Source organism: Arachis stenosperma, chromosome 10 (genome assembly GCF_014773155.1).
Source record: "Arachis stenosperma cultivar V10309 chromosome 10, arast.V10309.gnm1.PFL2, whole genome shotgun sequence".
In the NCBI taxonomy this organism is placed as follows: domain Eukaryota; kingdom Viridiplantae; phylum Streptophyta; class Magnoliopsida; order Fabales; family Fabaceae; genus Arachis; species Arachis stenosperma.
In genome coordinates, this window is record NC_080386.1 from 87,404,858 (window position 1) to 87,425,194 (window position 20,337).

At 40.5% G+C, this 20,337-nt stretch overlaps 1 non-coding gene across 1 annotated transcript; it reads right to left on the reverse strand.

The window, feature by feature from the left end:
• Nucleotides 1-15,679: 15,679 nt before the first annotated feature.
• Nucleotides 15,680-15,787, reverse strand: LOC130958756 (small nucleolar RNA R71). The gene has a single exon (XR_009077862.1). It is a non-coding gene; the product is annotated as a small nucleolar RNA R71 (small nucleolar RNA).
• Between the last annotated feature and the right edge of the window lie 4,550 nt (nucleotides 15,788-20,337).

The following is a 20,337-nucleotide window of genomic DNA, read 5'->3' on the forward strand; positions in this document are numbered from 1 at the left end:
TGGGAAGATCAAAACCAAAGAGATTTAACTTATTCACACCCCATTCATCAAGAGCCATCACCTCTGAATTATCCAACCTCACCTCCTAGTTTTACATATCCAAATTCTTCATCACTTGAGCATTTCTCAGCACAAAATTCCTTCTCAAATTCATACAATTCATTTCACTATCCACAAGACTCATTCCACTACACACAAGAGTCATACCACTACCAACACTCCAACCAAAGACTCTATCAGCCCACACAAAACACATACTCCCAGCCACCATATCACAGCCAAGATAATCAACCTCATCAACCCAATCCGAACCAATCACTTCATGATCAGTTAACCAGGATGGAAGGAATGCTTGCAACTATGGGCAGAGATGTGGCCGATTTGAAAAGCTTTAAGGAAGAAGTGATATCCAACTTACAAAATCAAGGTGCTGCCATTCAAAAGCTAGAAGCACAAATTGGATATCTATCAAAGCAAATCCCTACCCACAATTCTTCTAGTGATACCATGGCAAACCCAAGGGAGGAATCAGAAGAACAAGAAAGGGAGAAAGTCAATCAAGGGAGATCACACTCCAATGAAACAGAGAGTTGCAAAGAGGAAGGGTTCATTGAACCACAAATTCAGGAAGCTTTTGATGAACAGGATACTCCAACTGTCCAACAACAACCAAGTTCTGAGATCAAGGATGTGAAGGCAGTAGAAACAAGCACCAAAATGAGGATTGTGACCGAGAAACAAAGGACCATATCCATGAAGAAGAGAAGGTCGAAGAACAATCCAACTCCTGAGCCAACAAGCAAGTTCACTCAAGCCAATCACAAGGGAAAGCTTGCTGGAAAGAGGCATTCACAACAAGGGGCACTAACTAGCTCCTTTATCCACTTGAAGTCATTCCTCTTAACAAACTGGAGGAAGAGGAAGAAAGTCAGGAACAGCATGTCAAGCTAATGACAGTAAACGAGCGTTTGTTGGGAGGCAACCCAACCAAAGGTAGTTTTTCTTTTCTAGTTATTTCAATAAAAGAGTTAAGTAGATTTATCTGTATTGCAAGGAGCTAAGTTTGGTGTTGCACACCAAAACAATTCATGGGTGAATGTGAGATTCTAAGTTTGGTGTTCCACCAAAAACTTCATTAAAAGCACATTTCTACCTCAGCATGACTAGTCACTAGCTCCAACCAATCAAGGAAACTACTTAAACAATAGTTTAATTTCTAGTTCATAGTTTCTTTTTCTAGTTCATAGTTATTTTCTTAATAAAAGCACATGAGGTTTTCTGCATATGATCCAAATTGCTGCATATGGCAAGGAACTAAGTTTGGTGTTCACACACCAATCTAAGTTCAGAGGCCTACAAACATACATGCATGCTAACCAATTCTCAAAGTGATTGGGGAACAAGCAACTTCTAATAGCTTTGCAGGAAGACAATCAATCTCATGGAAGGAATATACATCATCATCAAAGAGAACACCAAGGCTAGGAAGGATGATGAACAACAAAGAAGATGCTAAAAGGTTGTATTGTCACTTAATTGCTTGTACTTTGAATTGCTGATATTGGAAGTTTGCATGCACCCCTGCTTTAAGTTTGAGTCATTGCAGTTTTTGTTTGTCTGTTTGTTTAATTTCCAAATAAGTGATAGTCTAAGTGTCTGGATAAACTTCACTTGCTTAAATGTATGCTTGCCCTGTTTGTTCTGTTCCAAAAAAAAAATAAAAAAATAAAAGAAATGTTTGAACAAAAGTAACTCAATTCCATTTGGTAAGAAATCAAATAAGATTAAGTGGTGGTATGCATGTTTGATTGAATAGTCAGCTCACTAAGAAATAAAGTTAGAATTGTCACTTTTAGTGGAAATTAGGATGCTGTCTATGGATCTTGGTAAATAAATGTCCTTGGCCAAGGGAAAGAAAGAAAAAAAAAAGAAAAAAAGAAAAAAAAAGCCAATGAGAAAGGTAACCAAAAAGCAAAAGAATTAAGAAAATAAAGCTAGGCACCAATGGTTTGAACTTCTGAGACATATGCCTGTGGTGTTTATGTACTAGGATCTGCTTGGATGAAATGGTTCTGTGGAGTGTTTCAACACTTGGTAACTTGGGTTAACTAACCCGGGATTATCAACCAAAAGTCCATTATCAAGAGCAACCTAGCTACAAAATATTTAGTTACACAAAGAGGTGCTGGGCACCAATATCTTGTGAAGAAATATAAACTAAAGTGCCTGTGGTGGATATGTGTGAGCACTGATAAGGAAAGAAAAATGTCAAAAGCTTGTGCAACACATGACACTGAGCAACAAGGAGCAAATAAGCTCAAAGAAAAAGAAAAACAAAGAAAAGAAACTTGCCAAGGATATGTGAATAACAAGAGGCCATAGCAGTGTTTTAGTGGAAACATAAAAAGTGACATTCTTACCTAAGAAACAATAAAGTGATGCTGCAACAACTTTCTGCATGAACACCCCATTAATCAATGTCAATTACTTACTGATATAGCTAATGAATTTACTTTCTGTTTCATTCTTTCTTCTCAATAATTCAGAACTTGCTTGGGGACAAGCAAGGATTAAGTTTGGTGTTGTGATGCCAAGGCATCTTAGGCTAGTTTCACTAGCCTTTTTCTTTTATTTTTAGTTGTTTTATGCATTTTCTTGAGCCTTAAGTAATCATTTGGGCCAAATAGTCATGCTTGTCTTAAATCATTCAAACATGAAGATTTTGATGCAAATTCCATGAGTTTTTAGTTATATTCCTTGAATGCTATGAATGGAAGAATTCTCATGAATTTTAGCAAGACTTTGATGCAGTTGTTTGGATGATTTCAGGGAAGAAGAGGCTAGGCAAAGAAGCAACAAAAATCAATGAAGGAAGCCTGGATATCATTTGTGGCGTTTAAGTTCCAGTTCCAGTTTAAGCTTAAACTGGAACTTAAATGCCAGGAAGGGAATTGCTCCAGGATGCTTCCAACGTTTAAGCTCCAGTTTAAGCATAAACTAGAGCTTAAACGTGCTCGAGCTTGTGCCTCCAGGGAGTGCCAGCGTATAAGCTCCAGTTTAAGCTTAAACTGGAGCTTAAACGTGTTATCTGGAACAGCTTGACCATGCCTTCTTCAAACATAAATAACTTGAGCTACAAAACTCCAAATGAGGTGATTCAAAATGCATTGGAAAGAAGACATCTATAGCTTTCCAAGCATATATGGCATTCATGGTGGATACTAAAAATTGAGGGAGAAAACAGCCCCGTAATGTGCATAGAAGAGCATAGTACCAACATGCAATCAGGCCAGCTGACCTCTTCACATTCCATGGAGTATAACTCGAGTTGTAGAACTCCAAATGATGCGCTTCCAGTTGCATTGGAAAGTAGACATCCAGAGCTTTCCAACGATGTATAGAAGTATGGGGTGGACAATGCAACTGAGCTCCCAAAATTGGCATTTTCGAGCACGTTTAAGTGACTTAAACGTTGGCTTAAACGCTGTCAAACCAACCAGCAACCTTGTCACCTTCAATCAAGCATAACTTGAGCTATAGAGATCCAATTGAGGTGCTTTTAGTTGCGTTAGAAAGCTGACATCCATAGCTTTCCAACGAGGTATAATAGTCTATATTTGGCATCAAATTGGCAAGGTTGACAAGAGAACAAAGTGACGACTCAAGAAAGGGGGGTGCAACGTTTGAGTGTAGTTTAATGGATCATTATCCTTTTTGGATCAATTATGTCACTCTACCCTTCAAGCAAGCAAGGCCCATCAACAACACCAAATCAAGGCCACAAGAATCATCTAGAATAGTTTATTTTCATTTGATTGTAATTTGCTTTTAATTTCATTTTCATTTTGTAATTTAGGGAGCCTATTTAAAGGCCTTAGTTTCTGCATTTGAAACAGACTGGATGGAAGGGGAATCCAGCCCCTGAGGGGGACTTTTACCTTGAGTTTTGGAAATCACTTTTCATATTTTGTAATTGAATTCTGAGCTATGAATCACTAAACCCCTTTCATTGGGTTAGGGAGCTCTATTGTAATTCAATGAATCAATAATAGTTTTTATCTTCTTCTTCAATCTGTTCTCTTGAATTTTGTTAGAAAGCTTCTCGATCTAATTCCATTGGTTAGTTGTCTTGGGAAAGAAACTATCCATAATTGGAATCCTTCGGAACCTTGGGAAAGGAATGGAGGATTCATGCTAGAGAAGCTTTCTCACAGTGAATTGGATTGGGGTTTGGATGGATATTGTGACATGTAATCCTACCAAATTGTGGTTCATGAAACTGTGTGGTATAATCAGTGATCGAGCATCATCTCTTCTTATGAACATTTAAACCAAGGGATTGGGAATTTGTTTGTTTTTAGAGAGAATTGGTAAGCCAAGGGATTGGGATCCAATCATATAAGATTGCCAAGCAAAATTCAATGAATGCATTGGTTGAGGAAGGGATAAAAATGTTTTGATTCGGAGATCTCAATATCTCCTGAAACCCAATGAATTCCCCATTTCTGATCTACACTTTTTCTTTACATTCTGCAAATTTAATTCATGCAATAACCCCGATCCCCTTTTAATTTCAGCAATTTAGCTTCTCGCTCTTTAATTCATGCAATTTAAGATTTCGCAATTTTAATTTCTTGCCATTTACGTTTCCCGCCAATTTTACATTCCGCAATTCTCATCTAAATCTTGATTCCGCTCAACTAGAACACACTTCTAATCCGAATTGCTCACTCAACCAATCCTTGTGGGATTCGACCTCACTCTATTGTGAGTTTTTACTTGACGATAACCGGTGCACTTGCCGGAAGGAATTTTTGCCGATCGTGCAATTTCCTAAAAATCGTAGCTATCAAGTTTATAGCTGTATCAAAGAGTTTGAGAAAGGTCAAAAAGTGCTACTATTCAACTCAAGACTCAAATTCTTCCCAGGGAAACTTAAGTCTCGATGGTCAGGACCTTTTACTGTGCTTAAGGCATCCCCATATGGTCATGTAGAGCTCATGGAGGACAAAACTCAGAGAACTTTCACTGTCAATGGCCATAGGCTCAAACATTACTTGGGAGGCTCTTTGGAGGAGCAGAGAGTGAGCTACAAGCTCAACTAAAGATGGAGGAGTGTTAAGCTAGTGACAGTAAAGAAACGCTAGTTGGGAGGCACCTCAACACTTTATATCCTTTTGAATTACTGCTTTCTTAGAAGTAGCTTAAAATTGTCGATTTAGGTAGTTTGAGTTTCAGTTTAATAATTGTGTTTTATTGCCTTCTAGAAGTAGATTGTAAGTGGTAGATTAGGAAGTCTAATGTCAGTTTTGGTAGTTAGAAGACCCTTACATTCTATTTTATTCTATCCTGGAAATGCAATTTGATTAATACATTTACTGATGATGAGTTATTGGGTTGAGAACTAGCTAAAAAGCTAAGTTTGGTGTGGCCACTTATCCACTTAATCTAGGCTTACAACCATTTGGATAAATTAATTTTGAAGTGTAAGCCCAGAGATTAAGTTTGGTGTGGCCACCACCACACAAAGATCGCCTAAGCAAGCCCAATACTACTCAATTTGAAAGCATTTAATATATTAGTGAGAACATGAACGTGGTTTAATTGTGTTCAGAAGAGGTTAAGAGCAAAAGGATATGAAAAGATTGGAATTATTTTAACCTTATGAACACATTAAAAATCCAATGATAAACCCAATTTATTATGATGCAATAGGATTAAGTTTGGTGTCCCAAGGGACACTCATCAATTGCAAATTCATTCACTCATATTAGAAAGGAATATGAAGGATTCTTTTGTCATTACTGATGGGGTTTCAGTTTTATTTTCAGGAGAGAGAAAGGGGCCCACATGATTGATAGCCCATTAAGCAAAGAGGTCAAAGTGTACTTGCACTTTGGAACTCAACACATGCAGGAAGCAAAGTTGGATAAGGATTGGCATCTCTTCCCACGCTAGGCGCCACTCCCCAAGTGGGAAAATATTGAATTACTTGACTTCCCACCATTCAGAGCACACATCCCACCCCCTATAAAAGCCCCTCACTTCCCACCTCTCCTCCCACTTCAAACCCAAATTCACACACGAAAGAACCCACACAATTCCTTCTTTCTTCTCACCTCTTTTATCTTTCCCTATTTCTTTTCCTTTTCTTGATTGGGACAATCAAGTTCTAAGTTTGGTGTTGGAGCAAAATTATGTTTTGATTGTGTTCTCTTGCAACATTCCCACTATTTTTTTAATCTTCAAACACCCTCTCTTAACCTAATGGCACCACCAAAAACTGCAGCATCAAAGAAAAGAAAAACCAAGAAACTAACTTCTAGATCCTCAAGTTGAACCTTCAATGAGTACAAGTTCCTCTCCTCATTCAACCAAAACCAATTTTATGGTTGGGTGAGTGAGAGGGGAATCATCCCAGAGTTTGGTTTCTGTTCATACCCTGGGTCGAGCTGTCCGATCGGGGCTGAGTCAGCCGACCTCTTCAGGTCAGAACTACCCGACCTCTTCTCAAAAGAGTTCGGCCCAAACCGCTAAAGAGGCCCAAGAGGCCCCCAATGGAGGAACACGATCCAAATCTAAAGGCAGCCCAAGCCTAGAAGGATAAAGGCGGTTCCTCCTAAAGATAAGATGACTTCACTTAAAGATAAGATAAGATAACTATCTTATCTCCAGAAAGGTCACTCCACACTATTATAAATACACTGGAGCACCCAGGTATAACTCATACTCTGATTCTACTAAAAACCTGCTTAATACCCTTGCTAACTTAAGCATCAGAGTCCCTTGCAGGTACCACCACCCTCTGGTGATGAAGGATCAGCACCACCACCAAGTCCAACAAGTTGGACACGGCGGCTCTGACCACCATCATCAAGTCGGACTCAACAACGCCGACCAGTACAAAAGATCTCATCCGAGATTGACCTACAGTTTCAGGTAACCCTCAAAACATTGGCGCCATTGTCGGGGACCCTAGAAGTCATCCCATCAACATGGTGGACAACCTTGACAACGACCACAACTCAGATATAGAAAATAGAATGCCGCAGAAGAACGCAGATGCTACACCAAAGGAAACACCTCAACCAAACGGAGACAAGAACTCACCAAACACGCAAATCCTAGAGGCGCTTCAAGCTCAACAAAATCATCTCAAACAAATCGAAAAGGAGGCTGAGCACCAACGAGAAGCCGAGGAGGACCTTCAAAGGGAAACTAGGCAACAAAAAGAGTTGGAAGACAAACTCTTAAAGCTTGAAGCAGATCTAAAGGCCAAGACTAATCGATCCAATCACGAGGATAATCCCTGCAAGGATCAAGACCCATTCACCAAAGAAATTATGAAAGCCAAAGTCCCAAAGGACTTCAAGGCTCCCGACATGACCCCATACGATGGCACATCAGATCCAAGTCATCATCTCAGTAATTTCAGAAGCAGAATGTATCTCACCGATGCCTCAGATGCAATTTGGTGCAAAGCCTTCCCAACTACCTTAACCAAGACGGCAATTAAGTGGTTCGACAGCCTACCCCCAAGGTCCATCTCAAGCTTTGATGACTTAGCTAGAAAGTTTCTTGCCAGATTTTCCATCCAGAAGGACAAAACCAAGCACGGCCCAAGTTTGTTAGGGATCAAGCAAGGAGACCGGGAAAGTCTTCGGAACTACATGGAAAGATTCAATAAAGCATGTCTGGAAATACAAAGTCTGCCAACTGAAGCAGCCATTATGGGCCTCATCAATGGCCTACGAGAGGGACCTTTTAGTCACTCCATATCAAAAAAACATCCTACATCTCTGAATGAAGTACAAGAACGAGCATAAAAGTGCATCAACATAGAGGAAAACTCTCGACTAGGAGAGACTTCAAAATCCGGATCCTTTTACTCCTCCCGAGATAAGGATAAAGAGTCCAAGAAAAAAGAAGATCAGCACGGAGAGAAGATTAAAAAATACCACAATTACACTCCACTCCGGGTGTCTCTTGTGGAAGTATACCGAGAAGTATGCCACACTGAAAAGATCCCACAACCTCACCCACTTAAAAGCAAAAAAGGAGGCAAAAATCAGACGGAGTACTGCGAATACCACCGAATTTATAGACATCCCACTAACGAGTGCTTCGACTTGAAAAATGTCATAGAAAAGTTGGTAAGAGAAGGGAGACTAGATCGGTACCTAGCCAGTAAAACAGATGAGCCTAGAAAGAGAAGAAGAGAGGATGAGGTCGGACGAACTGAACGGCCACCTTGTACCCCGGAGAGACACGTTCACATGTTACATGGAGGATTTGCGGGAGGAGGAATCTCCAAATCATCTCGCAAAAGACACCTCAAAGAAGTATATCATGTCGAGGGAGGAGAAGGAGCACCCGACCTCCCTACTATTACTTTCACTAAAGAGGACGCCACTGGCGTCATCTCAGGACATGACGATCCCATGGTCATCACTATCATATTGGCCAACGCTAATCTCCACCGCACACTAGTGGACCAAGGAAGCTCGGCTGACATCTTGTTCAAAACCACCTTCGACAAACTCGGCCTGGAGGGAAAAGAGCTTAGAGCATATCTGAACAGCTTATTCGGACTAGGAGACACTCCAATCCAACCGCTTGGATACATCTCACTACACACAACCTTCGAAAAAGGAAACCGGTCAAGGACGCTCAACATAGACTACATCGTGGTTGACGTAAGTTTAGCCTACAATGCCCTGATAGGTCGGACAATGTTAAATCAGCTTGCCGCAGTAGTCTCAACCCCACATTTATACATGAAGTTCCCAACTACAGAAGGGATCACTACGATAAAAGGAGACCAGAAAACAGCGCGCCGCTGTTACAATGAAAGTCTGAACCTCAGAGGCAATGGAGAAGAAATCCACACCATCGAACTTGGGGGAGTTCGAGGTCGGGGTGAACTTCGTCCGCAACCTGAAGGCGAAATAGAAAAAGTCCAGATCGGAGTTATCCCAGATAAAACAACAAATATTGGCGCAATCCTAAAAGGAAATGTAAAGGATTCACTTATACAATTCCTAAAAGATAATGTCGACCTCTTTGCATGGAAGGCCGCAAACATGCCGGGCATAGACCCAAAGCTAATGTGCCACAAGCTGGCAGTGTATCCAGGATCTCGGCCAGTACAGCAGAGGCATAGAAAGCTCGGACCAGAAAGGTCCCAAGCTGTGGAAGAACAGGTATAAGCTCTACTAGAGGCAGGATTCATCAGAGAAGTCAAATACCCATTATGGCTAGCCAACGTTGTCTTGGTGAAGAAATCAAACGGGAAGTGGCAGATGTGCACAGATTACACCGATCTCAACAAAACTTGCCCGAAAGATCCTTATCCACTCCCAAGTATCGACGCTCTGGTGGATACCTCCTCCGGATACAAATACCTCTCATTCATGGACGCCTATTTGGGATACAATCAAATCCTGATGTATCCACCTGATCAAGAAAAAACCTCATTCTTAACTCCAAAAGCAAACTATTGCTACGTCGTCATGCCATTCGGACTTAAAAACGCAGGAGCCACCTATCAAAGATTAATGAATAAAGTCTTCGCAGACCATGTTGGAAAACTCATGGAGGTATATGTGGACGACATGTTAGTAAAAACGCAAAGCAAGGAATCACTACTGTCCGACCTCGCTCAAGTATTCAATAGCATAAGAAAGCATGGCATGCGACTTAACCTACAAAATGCACTTTCGCAGTAGAAACCGGCAAATTCTTGGGTTTCATGCTTATGTAAAGAGAAATCCAGGCAAACCCAGACAAGTGTCAGGCCATACTCGATATGAAAAGCCCGACCTGTGTTAAAAAAGTGCTACAGCTCAACGGACGACTAGCAGCCTTATCCAGATTTCTAGCCGGATCAGCTATAAGATCTCTCCCCTTCTACACCACACTAAGGAAGGGAAAGAAGTCGAATGGATACCAGAGTGTGAGCAAGCTTTTCAGGATTTCAAAAGATTCTTGGGACAACGACCCATCCTTACCCGACCACGGGAAGGAGAAAGCACTCATATTATACCTTACAATAGGAAGTCGGGCATTAGCCTCAATACTAGTCAGAGAGGACGATAGCGGACAACAACCTGTATACTTCATTAGCAAAGTACTACAAGGGTCCAAGCTGAATTACCAAAAGATAGAAAAGTTTGCATACACTCTCATATTAACCTCTCGACGACTTTGCCCATACTTCTAGGCTCACACCATCAAAGTTCGAACCAACTAGCCCATAAAAGGTATTCTGTAGAAAACAGATTTAGAGGAAGAATCCTACAGTGGGTGGTCGATTTGTCTGAATTCGACCTTCAATATAAAGCTCGGACAGCCATCAAATCACAGTACTTGGCCGAGTTCATCGCAGAGTACACTGACGCCCCGGAAAACCCTATGAATTGGAATCTATATGTGGATGGCTCTTCAAATAAAACCGGGAGTGGAGCAGGTGTGATAATAGAAAGTGATCAGGGAACCCAAATCGAACTTTCCCTAAAACTTGAGTTCTCTGCTTCTAATAATCAGGCTGAGTATGAGACGCTATTAGCTGGTTTGAAGCTGGCTAAAGAGGTCGGAGCCCAAAAACTTGTCATCTTTAGTGATTCACAGGTCGTCACCTCACAAATAGTAGGGACCTACCAAGCGAAAGATCCCGCTATAAAAAAGTACATGGACAAAACCAGGGAACAACTCGGATGATTCCAGGAATATGAGATCCAACATATACCTTGGGAATAGAATGCCCGAGTTGACGCTCTCTTAAAATTAGCCAGCACCAAACCAGGGGGGCAGTAATAGGAGCCTTATCCAGGAAATACTGCAGAACCCGTCAATCTTAAAAGAGGAAAATATCGTAGCCATATCAGGGCAGGATCAAGGATGAATGACCCCCATAATCCGCTACCTCAAATAAGAGATACTACCTACGGATAAGAAGGAGGCAAATAGGTTAAAGCGGGAGGCAGAATATTACACCATCATAAACAACATCCTATACAAGAGAGAGATTTCGACAGCTCTCCTAAAATGTGTACCGACCTCTAACACAAAAGAGGTCTTAGAGGAGATACACAGTGGCATATGTGGCAATCATCTCAGAGCACGAGCTCTTGCCAAGAAAGTACTTCGAGCCGGATTCTTTTGGTTAACTTTGAAAAAAGAGGTAACCGAAATTGTTAAGACATGTCCACCATGTCAGAAGCATGCTAACCTCCACATCGCCCCACCAGAAGAACTCATCAGCGTGGCATCACCCTGGCCATTTGCAAAGTGGGGACTCAACCTCCTCGGGCCCTTCCCCCCAAGGATCGGGACAGGTCAAGTCCCTCATTGTAGGAGTAGACTATTTCACAAAATGGATTGAGGCGGAGCCCCTAGCCAATGCTACTGCCCAAAGAAGTCGAAAATTTCTATACAGAAATATTGTCACAAGGTTTGGGGTCCCTTACTCCATCACCACTGACAATGGCACTCAATTCACGAACGCAGGTGATGAGCGGATAATTTATACGCTTTTTGGCATTGTTTTTAGTATACTTTTAGTATGTTTTAGTTAGTTTTTATTATATTTTTATTAGTTTTTATTTTAAAATTCACTTTTTTGGACTTTACTATGAGTTTGTGTGTTTTTCTGTGATTTCAGGTATTTTTTGGCTGAAATTGAGGGACCTGAGCAAAAATCTGATTCAGAGGCTGAAAAGGGCTGCAGATGCTGTTGGATTCTGACCTCCCTTCACTCGAAATGGATTTTCTGGAGCTACAAAAGCCCAATTGACACGCTCCTAATTGCGTTGAAAAGTAGATATCCAGGGCTTTCCAGCAATATAAATTCTGAGCTCCTGATGAGCGGATAATATGTACGCTTTTTGGCATTATTTTTAGTATGTTTTTAGTATCTTTTAGTTAGTTTTTATTATATTTTTATTAGTTTTTAGTTAAAATTCACTTTTCTGGACTTTACTATGAGTTTGTGTGTTTTTCTGTGATTTCAGGTATTTTCTGGCTGAAATTGAGGGATCTGAGCAAAAATCTGATCCAGAGACTCAAAAGGACTGCAGATGCTGTTGGATTCTGACCTTCCTGCACTCGAAGTGGATTTTCTGGAGCTACAGAAGCCCAATTGGCGCGCTCTCAACGGCGTTGGAAAGTAGACATCCTGGGCTTTCCAGCAATATATGATAGTCTATACTTTGCCCAAGATTTGATGACCCAAACCGGCGTTCAAAGTCACCTACAGAAATTCCAGCGTTAAACGCCGGAACTGGCACCTAAATGGGAGTTAAACGCCCATACTGGCATAAAAGCTGGCGTTTAACTCCAGGAAGAGTCTCTACACGAAAATGCTTCATTGCTCAGCCCAAGCACACACCAAGTGGGCCCGGAAGTGGATTTTTATGTCATTTACTCATCTCTGTACACCCTAGGCTACTAGTTCTCTATATATAGGACCTTTTACCATTGTATTTTTCATCTTTGGACATCTAGTTCTTAGATCATTTGGGAGTCTTTTGATCATGTTTTGATGATTGAACTCACTTTGGGAGGCTAGCCATTCGGCCATGCCTAGACCTTGTTCTTATGTATTTTCAACGGTGGAGTTTCTACACACCATAGATTAAGGTGTGGAGCTCTGCTGTACCTCGAGTATTAATGCAATTACTATTGTTCTTCTATTCAATTCCACTTGTTCTTTATCCAAGATATCACTTGTTCTTCAACTTGATGAATGTGATGATCCGTGACACTCATCATCATTCTCACCTATGAACAAGGTGACTGACAACCATTCTTGTTCTACAAGCATACGAGGCTTAGTGAATATCTCTTGGATTCTTTAACCAGAATCTTCGTGGTATAGGCAAGAACTGATGGCGGCATTCAAGAGAATCCGGAAGGTCTAACCTTGTCTGTGGTATTCTGAGTAGGATTCAATGATTGAATGACTGTGACGTGCTTCAAACTTGTAACCTGCTGGGCGTTAGTGACAGACGCAAAAGAGGGATTCTATTCCAGTAGGGGAGGGAACCAACCGGTGATTAGCCGTACTGTGACAGAGTGCGTGAGCATTAGTTTTCACTGAGAGAATGGGAGGTAGCCATTGACAACGGTGAAACCCTACACAAGCTTGCCATGGAAAGGAGTAAGAAGGATTGGATAAAGACAGTAGGAAAGCAGAGAGACGGAAGGGAAGGCATCTTCATACGCTTATCTGAAGCTCTCACCAATGATATACATAAGTACTTCTATCCTTTATCTTTATGTTTTATGCGTTCATCACTATACCCATTTAAGTCTGCCTGACTGAGATCTACAAGGTGACCATAGCTTGCTTCATACCACCAATCTCCGTGGGATCGACCTTTACTCGCGTAAGGTTTATTACTTGGACGACCCAGTGCACTTGCTGGTTAGTTGTGCGAAGTTGTGTTTATGCCATGGTATTGAGCACCAAGTTTTTGGATTCATTACCGGGGATTGTTCTTGTGTATAATTTATGATCACAATTTCGTGCACCAAGTTTTTGGCGCCGTTGCCGGGGATTGTTCTTGTGTATGGACAACTGACGGTTCATCTTGTTGCTTAGATTAGGCATTTATTTTTTTTCAAAATTCTTGAAGATGAATTCTAGAGTTTCATGATGATTTGTTGAAATCTGGCTGGCTGTAAAGCCATGTCTAATTTCATTGGACCGAGGTTTCAACTCATCATCACAAGAGCTTGTTGATTTTCATCAATCTTGCTTTTGGAGCAGTGATTTGCTAAGGTTTGGCTGGCCTTTGGCCATGTCTAGTGTTTTGGACCGAAGCTTTCTTTGAAAGCTTGGCTGGCTGTGAAGCCATGTCTAATTCCTGGACCGGAGTCTTAGACTAGCATTGCACTGATTCCTGAAATTCTCATTAAGAATTTTGATGTTTTCACTTAATTTTCGAAAAACACAAAAAAAAATTAGAAAATCATAAAAACCAAAAATATTTCTTGCTTGAGTCTAGTGTCTCATTTTAAGTTTGGTGTCAATTGCATGCATTCATTCATGTGTCTTAAGGATCTTCAAGTAATTCTTGATGATTTCTTACTCTGATCTTTGAATTCTCTTGACTTGAGTGTTTATGTGTCTCATATAGTGTCAATAGTATACAAACTGCTAAGTTTCGTGTCTTGCATGCATTGTTATTTGATTCTTGTTGCATTTTGATTATTAAAAATCCAAAAATATTTTTTATTTTGTGTCTTTTCAAGTCAATAATACAGAGAATTGAAGCTTCAGAACATACTGCAGAGGAATTATACAGAAAAAGCTGGGCATTCAAAAATGCCCAGTGAAGAAGGCAGACTGGCGTTTAAACGCCAGCCAGGGTACCTGGTTGGGCGTTTAACGCCCAAAAAAGGTGCATTTTGGGCGTTAAACGCCAGAATGGATACCATTCTGGGCGTTTAACGCCAGGATGGTGTTAGGGGGAAGATTTTGTTTTCAAATCAATTTTTTTCAAAGTTTTTCAAAATCAAATCTTTTTCAAATCATATCTTTTCAATCAAATGTTTTCAAAATCAATTTCTTTCCTTTTTCAAAGATACTTACTAACAATTAATGATTTGATTGAACATCTCATATTTGTTGCCTTTTCTGTTAAAAAAGGTTTAATGTTTGAATCATATCTTTTCTTGTTAGGCAAGTCATTAATTTTTAAAATCAAATCTTTTTAAAATTGTTTTCAAATCATATCTTCTCAATCACATCTTTTTAAAACCAATCATATCTTCTCAACCACATCTTTTTCAAAATAGTTTTCAATCAAATCTTTTTAATTTCTAATTTCAAAATCTTTTTCAAAAATCACTTTACTTCTTTCCCACTTTTGTTTTCGAAAATCAATTAGTGTTTTTCAAAAATGTTTTCAAAATATTTTAATTAATTTTCGAAAAATTACTTCCCTCCTTCTCACATCCTTCTATTTATGGAGTACCACTCCTTCTTAATGCACAATTCGAACCTTATCTAAGTAAAGTTCGAATTCTTGTTCTCCTTCTTCTTTCTATTTCTCTTTTCCTCTGACACCTCAAGGAATCTCTATACTGTGACATAGAGGACTCCACATTTTCTTGTTCTCTTCTCTTTCATATGAGCAGGAGCAGAGACAAAGGCATTCTTGTTGAAGCTGACCCTGAACCCGAAAGGACCTTGAAGAGAAAACTAAGAGAAGCCAAAGCACAACTCTCTTTAGAGGACCTGACCGAATTCTTCAAAGAAGAAGAAGACATGGCAGCCGAAAACAACAATAATGCAAACAATGCAAGGAAGGTGCTGGGTGACTTTACTGCACCTACTCCTGATTTTTATGGGAGAAGCATCTCTATCCCTGCCATTGGAGCAAACAACTTTGAGCTTAAGCCTCAATTAGTTTCTCTAATGCAACAGAATTGCAAGTTCCATGGACTTCCAATGGAAGATCCTCATCAGTTCTTAGCTGAATTCTTGCAAATCTGTGACACAGTCAAGACTAATGGGGTTGACCCTGAGGTCTATAGACTGATGCTATTCCCTTTTGCTGTAAGAGACAGAGCTAGGATATGGTTGGACTCTCAACCTAAAGAAAGCCTGGACTCTTGGGAAAAGCTAGTCAATGCCTTCTTGGCAAAATTCTTTCCACTTCAGAAATGGAGTAAGCTTAGAGTGGAAGTCCAAACCTTCAGACAGAAGGATGGCGAATCCCTCTATGAAGCTTGGGAAAGATACAAACAATTGATCAGAAAATGTCCTTCAGACATGCTTTCTGAATGGAGCATCATAGGTATTTTCTATGATGGTCTCTCTGAACTATCCAAGATATCTTTGGATAGCTCTGCTGGAGGATCTCTTCATCTGAAGAAGACGCCTACAGAGGCTCAAGAGCTAATTGAAATGGTTGCAAATAACCAATTCATGTACACTTCTGAAAGAAATCCTGTGAACAATGGGACTAGTCAGAAGAAAGGAGTTCTTGAGATTGACACTCTGAATGCCATATTGGCTCAAAACAAGATATTGACTCAGCAAGTCAATTTGATTTCTCAAAGTCTGTCTGGAATGCAAAATGCACCAAGCAGTACTAAGGATGCTTCATCTGAAGAAGAAGCTTATGATCCTGAGAATCCTTCAATGGAAGAGGTGAATTACCTAGGAGAACCCTATGGAAACACCTATAATTCTTCATGGAGAAATCACCCAAATTTCTCATGGAAGAATCAAGAGAGACCTCAACAAGGTTTCAACAATAATGGTGGAAGAAACAGGTTTAGCAATGGCAAGCCTTTTCTATCATCTTCTCAGCAACAGACAGAGAATTCTAAGCAGAACTCCTCTGACTTAGCAACCATGGTCTCTGATCTAATCAAAACCACTCAAAGTTTCATGACTGAAACAAGGTCCTCCATTCGGAATTTGGAGGCACAAGTGGGACAGCTGAGTAAGAAAATTACTGAACTCCCTCCAAGTACTCTTCCAAGTAATACAGAAGAAAATCCAAAAGGAGAGTGCAAGGCCATAAACATGGCCGAATTTGGAGAGGAAAGAGAGGAAGTGGACGCCACTGAGGAAGACCTCAATGGGCGTGCACTAGCCTCCTCTGAGTTCCCCAATGAGGAACCATGGGAATCTGAGGCTCAAAATGAGACCATAGAGATTCCATTAGACTTATTTCTGCCTTTCATGAGCTCTGATGAGTATTCTTCCTCTGAAGAGGATGAGTATGTCACTGAAGAGCAAGTTGCTAAATACCTTGGAGCAATCATGAAGCTAAATGACAAGTTATTTGGAAATGAGACTTGGGAGGATGAACCCCCTTTGCTCACCAAAGAACTGGATGACTTGTCTAGGCAGAAATTACCTCAAAAGAAACAAGATCCTGGGAAGTTTTCAATACCTTGTACCATAGGCACCATGACCTTCAAGAAGGCTCTGTGTGACTTAGGGTCAAGTGTAAACCTCATGCCTCTCTCTGTAATGGAGAAGCTAGTGATCTTTGAGGTACAAGCTGCAAGAATCTCACTAGAGATGGCAGACAACTCAAGAAAACAAGCTTATGGACTTGTAGAGAATGTTTTGGTAAAAGTTGAAGACCATTACATCCCTACTGATTTCATAGTCCTAGAGACTGGGAAGTGCATGGATGAATCCATCATCCTTGGCAGACCCTTCCTAGCCACAACAAAGGCTGTGATTGATGTTGATGGAGGTGAACTGATCATTCAAGTGAATGAAGAATCCTTTGTGTTTAAGGCTCAAGGATACCCCTCTGTCATCATGGAGAAGAAGCATGAAGAGCTTCTCTCAAATCAGAGACAAACAGAGCCCCCACAGTCAAACTCTAAGTTTGGTGTTGGGAGGCCACAACCAAACTCTAAGTTTGGTGTTGAACCCCCACAACCAAACTCTAAGTTTGGTGTTGGGAGGGTCCAACATTGCTCTGAGTATCTGTGAGGTTCCATGAGAGCCCTCTGTCAAGCTACTGACATTAAAGAAGCGCTTATTGGGAGGCAACCCAATGATTATATTTTATATATTTTCTTTTGTTATTTTATGTTTTTTGTAGGTTGATGATCATAAGAAGTCACAAAATCCATTGAAAAAGCAAAAACAGAATGAAAAACAGGAAGAAAAATAGCACACCCTGGAGGAAGAACTCACTGGCGTTTAAACGCCAGTGAGGCTAGCAGTTGGGCGTTTAACGCCCAGTCTGGCACCATTCTGGGCGTTTAACGCCAGAAAGGGGCACCAGACTGGCGTTAAACGCCAGGAAAGGGTAAGAACCTGGCGTTAAACGCCAGAAATGGGCACCAGCCCGGCGTTTAACGCCAGATTTGGCACAAAACGTGATTTTGATTGCCATTTGGTGCAGGGATGACTTTTCCTTGACACCTCAGGATCTGTGGACCCCACAGGATCCCCACCAACCCCACCACCCTCTCTCTTCTTCACCCATTCACCAATCACCTCAATACCTCTTCCCCAAAAACCCCCACCTATCAAATCCCACTATCATCATCACTCCTTCATTTTCACACACCCTAAACACTACTTCTTCCCCTAATGGCCGAAACACAAAGCCATTCCCTTCTTCCTCATTTCTTCTTCTTCTACTCTCTTCTTTCTTTTTTTGCTCGAGGACGAGCAAACCTTTTAAGTTTGGTGTGGTAAAAGCATTGCTTTTTGTTTTTCCATAACCAGTTATGGCATCCAAAGCCGGTTCAACTGAGAAGGCATGACCTCAAGGGATGGAGCAAACAAGAGACCCCTCTCATCAAGAGATCCCTGAGATACCTCAAGGGATGCACTTTCCTCCACAAGACTATTGGGAGCAAATTAACACCTCCCAAGGAGAATTGAGTTCCAACATGGGACAACTAAGGGTGGAGCACCAAGAACATTCCATCCTCCTCCATGAAATTAGAGAAGATCAAAGAATCATGAGAGAGGAGCAACAAAGACAAGGAAGAGACATTGAGGAGCTCAAGCACTCCATAAGATCTTCAAGAGGAAGAACAAGCCGCCATCACTAAGGTGGACCCGTTCTTTAATCTCCTTGTTCTTTACTTTCCTGTTTTTCGAATTTTAGTGCTTATGTTATCTATGTTTGTGTCTTGTGATCATTAGTGTCTTAGTGTCTATGCCTTAAAGCTATGAATATGAATCCATCACCTTTCTTAAATGAAAACTGTTTTTATCACAAAAGAACAAGAAGTACAGGATTTCGAATTCATCTTTAAAACTAGCTTAATTAGTTTGATGTGGTGACAATACTTTTTGTTTTCTGAATGTATGCTTAAACAGTGCATATGTCTTTTGAATTTGTGGTTCATGAATGTTAAAATTGTTGGCTCTTGAAAGAATGATGAAAAAGGAGACATGTTACTGAGGATCTGAAAAATCATAAAAAATGATTCTTGAAGCAAGAAAAAGCAGTGAATACAAAAAAAAAAGAGAAAGAGAAAGGGAGAAAGAGAAAAAGAAAGAAAAAAGAAAGAAATAAAGTTGTGATCCAAGGCAATAAGAGTGTGCTTAAGAACCCTGGACACCTCTAATTGGGGACTTTAGCAAAGCTGAGTCACAATCTGAAAAGGTTCACCCAATTATGTGTCTGTGGCATGTATGTATCCGGTGGTAATACTGGAAGACAGAGTGCTTTGGGCCACAGCCAAGACTCATAAAGTAGCTGTGTTCAAGAATCATCATACTTAACTAGGAGAATCAATAACACTATCTGGATTCTGAGTTCCTAAAGAAGCCAATCATTCTGAATTTCAAAGGATAGAGTGAGATGCCAAAACTGTTCGGAGGCAAAAAGCTACTAGTCCCGCTCATCTAATTTGGAGCAAAGTTTCATTGATAATTTGGAGTCTATAGTATATTCTCTTCTTTTTATCTTATTTGATTTTCAGTTGCTTGGGGACAAGCAACAATTTAAGTTTGGTGTTGTGATGAGCGGATAATATGTACGCTTTTTGGCATTGTTTTTAGTATGTTTTTAGTATCTTTTAGTTAGTTTTTATTATATTTTTATTAGTTTTTAATTAAAATTCACTTTTCTGGACTTTACTATGAGTTTGTGTGTTTTTCTGTGATTTCAGGTATTTTCTGGCTGAAATTGAGGGATCTGAGCAAAAATCTGATCCAGAGACTCAAAAGGACTGCAGATGCTGTTGGATTCTGACCTCCCTGCACTCGAAGTGGATTTTCTGGAGCTACAGAAGCCCAATTGGCGCGCTCTCAATGGCGTTGGAAAGTAGACATCCTGGGCTTTCCAGCAATATATGATAGTCCATACTTTGCCCAAGATTTGATGGCCCAAACCGGCGTTCAAAGTCACCTACAGAAATTCCAGCGTTAAACGCCGGAACTGGCACCTAAATGGGAGTTAAACGCCCATACTGGCATAAAAGCTGGCGTTTAACTCCAGGAAGAGTCTCTACACGAAAATGCTTCATTGCTCAGCCCAAGCACACACCAAGTGGGCCCGGAAGTGGATTTTTATGTCATTTACTTATCTCTGTACACCCTAGGCTACTAGTTCTCTATATATAGGACCTTTTACCATTGTATTTTTCATCTTTGGACATCTAGTTCTTAGATCATTTGGGAGTCTTTTGATCATGTTTTGATGATTGAACTCACTTTGGGAGGCTGGCCATTCGGCCATGCCTAGACCTTGTTCTTATGTATTTTCAACGGTGGAGTTTCTACACACCATAGATTAAGGTGTGGAGCTCTGCTGTACCTCGAGTATTAATGCAATTACTATTGTTCTTCTATTCAATTCCGCTTGTTCTTTATCCAAGATATCACTT